Raw genomic sequence first — 10,770 nt, 5'->3', positions numbered from 1 at the left:
GCATCCGGCAGGGCTGCAGTGACCCCTGGCCAGCACACTCTTTGCCATGACTTTGCTGTGATTCTAAGTTCACCCCTTCCCGTCAGTGCTGTGAGCTCCTAGTACTGTCAGCGATGGTTTCATCTGTTTCCATTAGACAAAGTCAGGTTCTAGTTTTGTGCCTGTGTCTGTGACTAGAACAGAAATTGGTACCAGATGTGATCTGCAAGCAAGAGATCCTCGAGAAATGGGTATGTGGAAGGACACTGGAGTTAATTGTCAGATCTAGTTGTACTGAAGTCAATAAAAATCCAGCTGGTTCTTCCTGGATGGGAATCCAGCAGACCAGGGCTCACAACAACAGAAGAGCTACATACACTGGTACCTGTGATTGGCTGAAATGGAGCCCATTGAGGGCAAGAGACCCAGCTGCCATAAAACAGGAGAAGCTGCAGGTAGGGGGCTGATTCTAATGCATGGAGAACTACCAGGCTAAAGCAAAGGCCCAGCTTCTCCATGCAATGCATGGAAGGGCTCCTAGAGCTTCCAGCATTATGCTGAGAGAATCTTCTCTAAGGCTCCTGCGTGACATAGCAGAAAACCAGAGGCAAAATTGGATCCTGCAGTTGCTACATTCAGTTAAATGCACAGCCTCCCTGGGCTCTCGTGTGAAGGCTGGGTCATTTTTCAGGAAAGAACAGCAATCGAAGAACTGTAGAGAGAATTTACGAGAAGATGTGGAGAATTCACAACAAAAATCCAAACAAACTCCAAACTCTGCCAAATCTCCATGACAGCAAAAGCAGCCTCCTCTCCCAGCTGATGAAGCATCTCCCAGAATGCCCAGCAGCCCTGGCCCCTGCCCACCAAATGCCAAAGCTGCCCACTCACTGTAGTAACAGAAAATATCTAGGGGCTTTCCCACCCATCGGGACCCCTGTGCCACAAGTCTGGAATCTACGTGGCTTTTGACTACAGCAAGGGACAGACACCATGTGTCCCTGTGGATGTGTCTTGTCAGGGAAGGTGCCCAGTTTGCCTGTGTTCTGATGTGCCTGGGGCTGTGGCTCAGCCACTGGAGGGAGGGATTCCTCCTCCCAGTTCAGAAGCCCCTTTAGGCCTGGGCTTTGGATCCCCAGACAGGCAGGCTTATGCCCACTCCCTGTCCCTCATATGTGCTGACCTGTTGAGTGACGCCTTCTGAGACAACTGGGCTGCTCACCAGGAGGGCAGCTTCCACCTCCCCTAGGGTCAGCCCTGCAGCTCTTGGGATAAAAGAAGAGGAAAAGGTAGAAAATAGAAAAAACGGGCCAGGTAGGGTGGCTCACGTCTGTAATCCCAGCACTTTGGAAGGCCGAGGTAGGCGGATCACCTGAGGTCAGGAGTTTGAGACCAGCCTGGCCAACATGGCAAAACCCCGTCTCTACTAAAAATACAAAAATTAGCCAGACGTGGTGGTGCATGCCTGTAATCTCAGCTACTTGGGAGGCGATGGCAGGAGAATAGCTTGAGCCTAGGAGGTAGAGGTTGCAGTGAGCAGAGATCACACCATTGTACTCCATCCTGGGCTACAGAACAAGCTCCATAAAAAGAAGAAGAAGGAGAAGGAGAAGGAGAAGGAGAAGGAGAAGGAGAAGGAGAAGGAGGAAGAAGGAAGAAGGAAGAAGGAAGAAGGAAGAAGGAAGAAGGAAGAAGGAAGAAGGAGGAGGAGGAGGAGAGAAGAAGAAGAAGAGGAAGAGGAAGAGGAAGAAGAGGAGGAGGAGGCAGTAAAATCTAGCCATGGTCTAAAGGGTGAGGGTGAGTGTGGGGTGGAGGGGGGTTGATTTTAGAATAAATGTGCATGAGGAATAGGCAAAGGAAGGACAGATGTAGTGGATGATCATTCCAGCAAGAAGCAATGTCAAAGCTCATGCACTCAGTTTGAGACAGAAGGAGGAGAACGGACCACACAGTACAAAGGAGGCTCTGGGACTCAAATGAGGGGTCAGTGGGAGAGGGACAGAGCCAATGGCCAGAGAGGGTTGGCTGGTGTGAGATAGGTCTGCCAGGACATGGGACCTGACCTGGAGTAAACAGAAACTATTGCAGGTTTCAGGAGGATCCCTTCCCTGGGCAGGCCACATCCTTAAGCAGTGTCCTTTGGGAACTCATCTGAAGTGGGTTTCTGGCTCAGAGGAAGAGCATTTGCCTGCAGGTCAAGAGGTCCATGGTGCAAATTTGGTGCCTCTTAGTGCTAGACTTCCAACTGGAAGTCATTTGGGTAATTCCTGGGGACAGGGCATCTCATTGGGCCTGTCGAGGGCTCAGCAGATGGGGAGTGGGAGCAGAGGGGGCAGCAGGCCTGGTCATGTCTTGCTCAGGGTTGGGTTAATAGAGAGAGCCCAACACCAGCCATGTGGAATTTGGTCACAACCCTTTTATTACTCAGATGTGTGTGCTCTGGCATGTTTCTTAATTATGACCTCTCTTCAAGCCTATAACATAGCGCACCAAGCTAAAGTGGCGGTTGCCAATCTGACTTTCCATTGGGATCGTCTGAGGAGCTTGTTAAAAACTGCACCTTGGCCCCACTCCCAAGCATTCTGATTCAGGAGGTCTGAGTGGAGCCTATGAGCCTTTATTTTCATGCAAGCAAATGTGCTCTCATGACCACATATGCCCAGTGCTGCAGTGGACAGGCCAGCAGGGGAAGCAGCCTTAGGTCAATCCAGAGGCCCTCCATGGAGCAGCCATGGCTTTTGTGCTGACATCCTCAGCTACAGACTGCAAGATTTTCATCAGATAATAATGAGATGAGCCTTAGAGGACTGACTAAAAGGTTCCAATCAGGGTGCCCTCTGCCTATTCTTATTTTTACTTACTGATTTTGGAATCTGATTCCAGCTTCCTTTCCCTTGCTGGAGCCCATGATCTGTATCTGTCTGCATGCAGGAGAGAGAAGAGGCTGATGGGATCAGGTCAGTCCTTGGGAAGTCCCAGCTAACTTCCTCCATCATCCCACTCCTTGCGCATAGTCTCCCAGAGTCTTCCAGAATCTTTCTCGCCCCCAGTTCATGGTCTGGGTGGGCCAGGGTATGAGTCTGCAGCAGCCCCAGGTGGGAAATCGAGAACCTGGGGACAAACAGCCAGAGTCCAGGGTGCAGCACAATGAGCCCAGAAATATATGCTCATTTGATTTCTCATGCCCATTGGAGGTGGGCATGATGTTGCCACTGGTTCGGGTTCTCCTGTGCCACAGCCCAAGCTGGGTGCTGTTGGGAGGATACAGCAGGACTTAGAGACATGGCCCAGCCCTCTCTTGGGGATCGCATGGATCTTAATGGGGAGATTCTGAACAACTCTGGAAAGTGGGACAGTGGTACTCAGAGGGCTGCAGGAGGCAGGGGTCTGTGCCTTACACACTTTAAAGTCCATAAAATCACATGAGGACTCTTGAGTCTGCCCTTCAGATATGCTGTGGGTCAGAGATTAGGTAGGCTGTGTCATTTTTCCCCAGGGTAGATTGGGAGGAGCATGTGATCTAGGACCCACTTTGGTGATTAAAACAGGTAGGGGGCACCTGGATTTGAACCAGGGACCTCTTGATCTGCAGTCAAATGCTCTACCCCTGAGCTATACCCCCAGGCCTGGGAAGATGGTGTAATTAACACCCTTTTCATGTGTCAACACACCAAGAACAAGACTAAGCTCTGCAGGTTGGGATGTCCAGGCCAGTTCTGTTTCTCTGAACTCTGGCCTCCCTCCTGTCACTAACACTTCTTTTCCCATCACTTCTGTGTGGACCTGGTTAAGGACACCCTGGTGGCCTTGTTGACCTTTATAACTGGAGAGACCCTTCAAGTCATCCAGATAATTCTCTTAGTAGCAGTTGTTGAGCATCATGTGAGGCGTGCTAGGCTGGGGACAGAACTCTAATCAGGTGATGCCACCTTCCCATGCACTGAAAGGAGGCCCAGTGCCTGTGTCTGGGGCTTGTATTTGACATACAATACTGTTGATGATAATTTGCCAAGCGATAAGCAAATTGCTTTTGTGAAAGAAAGTTACTTAAATAATAATACTCAGCATTAAAAGATGTGGCACATATACACCATGGCATACTATGTGGCCATAAAAAAGAATGATAATAGACCAATAGTTAATGGTAACCCCCGGGAGCAGGTGAAGAGACTAGGGAGTGGGTGGGGGAATCTTCTTTTTTCCGATTTACACACGTGATAACTCAAATGTCCATGTTTCCAGCCTTCCAGGTACTGAGCCGTCTGAGTGGTTAAAAATAAAAGAGAGAAATTGGTAAAATCTTCCCCAGGAAGTCTTCTCTGCCTCCTGCAGCTGGCATTGTCCTAATTCCTTCTCCTCCTTCAGATCCTCCCAGGTTTTCTCTCATCCAGTTCCTCTGTGCTGTTCCTTCCAGGCAGCACTGGTGTTCAGCACCTCCCCTCTGATGCTGTCACTCTTTTTTAACACAGCAGTTGTCCACTGTCCACCAGATTGGGACATCATGATGGGGGTGGTGAGTCTGAGGGCAAAAGGCACCCACAGTGGGCCAGGGGCATCCCTGCTGCCTGTGTCCTGTGCCCAGCACCCAGGCCCTGACCCCCATCCCCTCAGCCACACTTGAGTTGAGTCCCATGGCACCCTCTTCCACACCTGCCTTCTCCACCCTGACCTACAGCCTCCCCAGAGGCCTCTTGGATGGTGAGGACCTAGTATAGTTGGGTAGTGCCATGCCCAAGGAGGTTTATAAACTGTGCAGGAATCAGTGAAAATAAAAATGCCAGTGCTGCCCTCCCAAGTCAGCTGGGGCTCACAATAAGGTCAAAGTGATGGTGACAGCATTGTTAAAGGCAGAGAAAGGTCCTTCCAGTCATACCTGGGGGAAGACAATCAAGGAAGGGATAAGTCCCCCACTCAGTGATGAAACCACATATATGGCAAGAGAAATAGACAAGTCATCTTTCCTATATGAGGGAGATGGCTGAATTGGGGTGGGGGCAGCAGGGCAGTTGCTAGGAATCCCTCCTGGAGAGCAAGAAAGAGAGTAATGAATGCGGCTCTTGTATGATTCCAATGGCCCCCGTATGGAGGAGGAGGAATCTGAAAGCCCCTTTGCCTGAAATGGTCCTACGACCCCAAGTACTGGGCGAGCTCCTGTCTTCTCTGGATCTCACTGTGACAGCCCTAAAAAGAGTCAGTGACAGTCCTTGGGAGATAGCTTCCTGCATTGAGTGTGCCTGTGGAAGTAGCCAGCCGGTATGCAGCTCATGCTGGAGCAAACATCAACAAGGAATCGACTGCACACTGTGGCCACCCTAGCCCAGAGTCCCCTCTTCCTCCTACATTAGAATGCCCCCGGAAATTGCCCTAAGCTTCCAATAGGGAAATTACATAAATTACTCAGACCAATGTGCTAACTGTAAGGAGACTAGAGGGTTAGCAATAGTCGAAGTACTTATACCAGCATATAGACAATTGCACATGGCATGGGAACTCCAGGCATGACCGACCTTGCCCAGGGGGTGGCTCTTCACAAAACCAGAGGTAGTAAGAAGACCTAAGAGGCCAAGAAAGTAAGAGAATAGATGAAAAGAAGGCAGTTGGGCAAATTTTCCTCTCAAATTTCCCTGCCCCACCTTCCAGAAACTATGCAATGTTGCCCTCAGCAAGGAAGGAGAGAGCAGACCAGCAAGCCTCTTTTGTGATGGCAAATTCCACCTTCATAAAAGAGAACTTGTCTCCTCTGGTGAGCATGATGTGGTGAAGGCTGGCTCCAGGTGTCCCAACATGGCAGTCTAGGGCATGTCTAGGACTATGTAGACTGTCTAGATAATAGAATCTCTAGAATACTTTTCTCTCAGGGAGTCCTAAAAGGGGTTTGGAGAGTGAAATACACACAAGGCACGGACAGAGGCAGCCCAAGGAGACCATAGAGATCAGTGAGAGTTTCCCGGGGCGGGAGTCACTACCTGCCTTATCTCACTGTGCAGAAGCCTTACCTGGGCAAAGGAGGTGAACTCCAGCACCAGCTTCTATGGCTAAAATGGACAGTAGGTGCCCTGAAAAAAGCCAGCAGGATGGCCTCACTACCCAAGAGAGAGAATTTTTCACATCAGCCCCAATGGGATATACACTACTTATGCATAATAACTACCACGAATATTTTACCTTACCAGTACGCCATGACTGAAATAACACTTCCTCAAGGAAAACGTCCTTACCTCCTGCAGTCGCTTTGATATCCCAGTAATAGTCTTATAATATCCCTGCATCTTACCATGTAGTATTTCTTATATTTTCCATTTTTAACTTCTGTGAACATTTGTACATCTTGATCTACTCCTCTAGTTTCAAGAGCCCATGTCTGTTTCACTTGCTATTGGGATAGGCTGCATACAGACATGCGCTGTCACTCTGGATTAGATGGGAGCGATTGGAGGATTTCTTGCAGAGCAATGCCATAAGCTGATTTTGTCCTCTGGCTGGCTTGAGGGCGCTAGGGCACATGTATGGAAGCAGGCACACAAGTTCAGGAAGTTGTCGCCATAACCTGGATGAGAGATGATTGTAGCTTTGTCTGATGGTGGAGGCAATGAGAAGTGGTCAGATTTTGGACAGATTTTGAAGCAGTGTGAACAGGATTTGCTGATGATTTGAGAGCAGGGTGTGAGAAAAAAGGAAAAGTGAAGGATAATGCCAGGCTTTTCTGTCCTGAGCACCCAGCGGGATGGGGTGGCCATTCTCTGAGATGGCCATTCTCATTGCAGCAGAAATGAAATTTGAGGAGGTGGTGGAAGTCAGGAGTTCAATCTGTGATGTATTAAATTGAATCTGTCTGTTAAATGGTCTAATGGAAATGTCAAAAATGAAGCTGGAGTTCGAAGGGGAGGAGTTAGCTGAAGATATAAATTTGAGGGTCGTCATCCCATTAAAGCCACAGGATGGAATGAGATCACTGAGGAAGTGTGAGTGAAAAGAAAAATGGTCTAGGAACTAAGACCTGGACCCTCAAATGTTTAAAAATGGGGATGTTAAGGAGAAACCAGCAAAAGAGATTGAGGAAAAGCGGCAGAGAAGTACAAAGAAAACAACAGAAAAACAGTGACAGCCCCAATGTCGATTAAAAATAATGCTACTGAGGGCTTGAGTTAAAGATGAGAATCACCCATGACACATGGTCACCAAGGACTGTGACAAGCACAATCTCAGTGAAGTGGAGCACTTGGGTGGGTGTTCTCCCGGGAAGCCCTCCTGACCCTCCTGATGGGTGGGACCCTGGCCACATGCTCCCATGGCACCTGTATGTCTATCAAAGCACACACAGTTTGCCATAATTGCTGCAAAGATGTGCCTGTAGGGTTCCCTGTATATCGTGAATAGCCACTACATATATGAATGTGCTCAAATGTGTCAACAAAAAAGAGAGGATGCATTGATGGAATGAGATCTCAGGGAAAGCCAAAGGGTGGATGAAGAACACAGGATGCGCTCTAGAGAGGAGCAGGCGGGCTTTTCCTCTTAGCCTGGAGGGGATGAGGAGGTGAAGATGCAGAGCAGCAGAGGATGCTGGGGGGCCTCTATGGCCTTGGTCTTCTCAGCCAGGTAGAAAACAAAGTCTTCCAAAGAGAATCAAGGAGGTAAGGTGGGAATCATTACTTGGCAAGAAGGGCAAAGCATGAAGCAGGCACTGTGGGAAATGGAGAAGAGGTGAATTAGAAAGGAATAGAATCATTGCTCATTTGAGAGAGGCACTGGTTGAAGTCAAACTGGTGTAGATTTGCAGTGGAACCATTTGCCTGGCTCTACAATTTACTCCAGCAAAGACTGGCTCCCCCAGAGAAAAGGTGGAAAAGGCCAAAGGCGTGTGTATCCCCAGAAGCAGAAGGGCTCTTGAGGGAGGTAGACAGATCACAGGCCAAGCTCTCAAAGGAGCCGGAATCATGACTGAGAGGCCAAACATGGGGTCAATAATGGGCAGGCATATAGCTGAACCCCAAGGTGGCCCTGGGGTCATGGGAACAGAGAGAGGTGGACAAGATTAAGGTCAAAATGAGGATAATGAAACACTTTCGGTAACAGTAAGAGCATGTACACATCAGAAAACATGTCATAAAAGGACTTTTTTGATTCTAAGATCTTGAAAGGGAATGGTTTAAGTGATGATCAGATTTGGCTACGGATGCTGAACACGCAAAATAACAAAGGATGGAAGCAAAACAAAAACAAGCCAACAAACCGGAAGCTTCCTTTTCTCCCACATAAAAGTCCACAGGTAGGTGGTCCAGGGATGGCTTTCCATAGGGTCAAGAACCCGAGTTCTTCTTTCTGGCTGTCTGGCCAGCTTGGCTTTCATTCCAGTATGCCATCACCCACATTAGCATCTCATCGACCTCCCAGCAAGTAGGAAGGAGGAAAGACAAGCCTCTCCATGTAAGAACACCCATCACTTTCACCTGCATCTCATCGACCAGCCTTGTGCCTGTGGCCTCACAGCTCCAAGAGGGTCTGGGAAATGCAGTTTTCCTTCTGGGAAGCTGTGTGCCCAGCTGATAACCAAGAAGCAGGGTAGAAGACACTGGTGGAAAACTCTGAACCTCTGCCTCACCACACAGCTTGAGAGCCACAGTGAGCGAAGTTTGTGAACATTCCTAGAGCCAGGAAGATGAAAATCTGGTGAGGCCTTAGCATTGGAAGCACATTGCTGTGGAGTTTGACATTCCTGAGGATGAAAGCAGGAGGAGGTGAGGAAAATATGATTGTTAGCCTGGTTCTAAAAATTTCCACTAAGTTTGTGGAGAAGACACAAATGTGGAGAGGAGAGCGTGGTGGAAGGAAATGGCTTTGACAGAGAAGCAGGGAGGGATGGTGGAGGAGCCGGTGTTTGGGGGCAACGTGGAGAATGAGGCTGAGAAGGCGAACCCACCCTCTCAGTTCTGGAGGTTGAAGGGGAGGGATGGCTTCAGGGGAAAGCCGGCCTTCAGGTGTAAAAGGAGGGATAAAAAGACAGACTCGCAGAGCAAGGTTAAGGAGGAAGGAGACTGTTTACAGAGTAGCTGGAGGGCTGGCGGGCTTGGGTGAAGGAGCTGAAACAGTAATGAGGATACAGGAAGGAGGCTGTCTGGAGAGACCATTTTCACTATCAGAAGGCATTGAAGGGCAGGGACAGGAAAGGGGCAAGTACCCAAGTTCTAGGCCAAAGCTCTAAGTGTTTGTGAAACTGGAACAGCAAAAGCCACTTCTTAAAAAATTTAAGTTTTTCTGGGTAGAAAGTGGTATATATATTTACGGAGTATATGAACTGTTGTGAAACAGGCCTGCAATGTGAAATAAGCTCACCATGGGGAATGGGGTGTCCATCCCCTCTAGCATTTCTTGTTTGAGTTACCAGTGCCACTTTTTGGAGGAAAAAAAAATACTAAATAAAAAAATTTGAATATCTTGTTAACAAAAGGAATCTGCTTTAATGAAAAGGAAATTATGAAGCATAAAAGAAGTGCTGTTATTCAGGCCCCTACATCTTATACTAAGAAGAAAGGTCACAGGATACAGAATATTTTCAGCTCAGGGGAGTAGAGCAAAGTGCCATTTGCTAAATGATCAAATTAGACAGAGCCTCAAGTGACACTACACTTGACCAGGCTCTGTCTTCAATACTTGCTTCTCTGTTGTGTTTTCTTGCCATCCAATGTAAAGATGGTAAGACTTTCTTGCTGTCACATAGTTTTATTACAAGAACCTGTTTTTAACCTATCTAAAGTAGAAACTTCTGTTGTTCATAGAAATCAAAAGAATGAGTAAATGTATTTTAGGTAGTTCTGAAAAAGATTCATAAAAGGTGATTAGTGTAAGGGATACTAAAAATCATGAATTGTGCTTCTGAATTCTATGCTGTATAGCTGAACCTCCATGAATTTTGAGATTTTGTACCAAAAAAGCTGTTTGTTCTCCAAAGCATAGAATGCTATCACATCCTTGAGCTTTTGAGATGGTTGATATAATTCAATAATCCCTTCTGCAGAAGTTTGCTTTTAAAGCTTAAATATGACATAAAATTGCCTTTGATAGTTACAAAATTTAAACACAACATGGAACTTTACTTATATTTTAACCTGTTGACATTTCATTCTCTGCAAACTCTCTTGGCCTTATAAGGGCTCACTCACTGAGCTATAAATCCTCATGGTTTGTCTTGGAATTAGAAGACCAATACCACCCCATCCCAGGGGGAATGCCTGGATCTAGAAGGGGAAAAATTAAGACAACTAGGAAATGCTGAAACAGCCTTTGTTCCTGAAGATGCTGTTCTGGTCCAGTTTTTTTTTTTTTTTTCTCCCCAAGATGGAGTCTTGCTCTGTTGCCCAGGCTGGAGTGCAATGGTGTGATCTCGGCTTACTGCAACCTCCACCTCCCGGATTCAAGAGATTCTCTTGCCTCAGCCTCCACAGTACCTGGCATTACAGGCATGCACCACCATGCCCAGCTAATTTTTGTATTCTTAGTAGAGATGGGGTTTCACCATGTTGTCCAGGCTGGTCTCGAACTCTTGACCTCGTGATCCACCTACCTCAGCTTCCCAAAGTGGTGGGATTACAGGTGTGAGCCACCGCACCCAGCCACAGGTCCAGTTTCAAGTACTGTACACTTAAGTGTGAAAGGAAAATAAATCTTGGGGCCCCCAAATCACTAACGTGAAGGGAAAAGTCCAGCTGGGAACTGCTTAGGGCAAACCTGCCTCCCATTTTATTCAACGTCGCCCCTCTGCTTACTGAGATAAATGCATATCTGATTGCCTCC

General features: G+C 47.7%; 1 non-coding gene across 1 annotated transcript; it reads right to left on the bottom strand.

Moving 5' to 3' along the window:
* Positions 1-3,529: 3,529 nt before the first annotated feature.
* TRNAC-GCA lies at positions 3,530-3,601 on the bottom strand. The gene has a single exon. It is a non-coding gene; the product is annotated as a tRNA-Cys (tRNA).
* Positions 3,602-10,770: the final 7,169 nt, after the last annotated feature.

Source organism: Rhinopithecus roxellana, chromosome 6, assembly GCF_007565055.1.
Source record: "Rhinopithecus roxellana isolate Shanxi Qingling chromosome 6, ASM756505v1, whole genome shotgun sequence".
NCBI classification, from domain to species: Eukaryota; Metazoa; Chordata; class Mammalia; order Primates; family Cercopithecidae; genus Rhinopithecus; species Rhinopithecus roxellana.
This window is presented reverse-complemented; position numbering and strand designations above follow the sequence as displayed.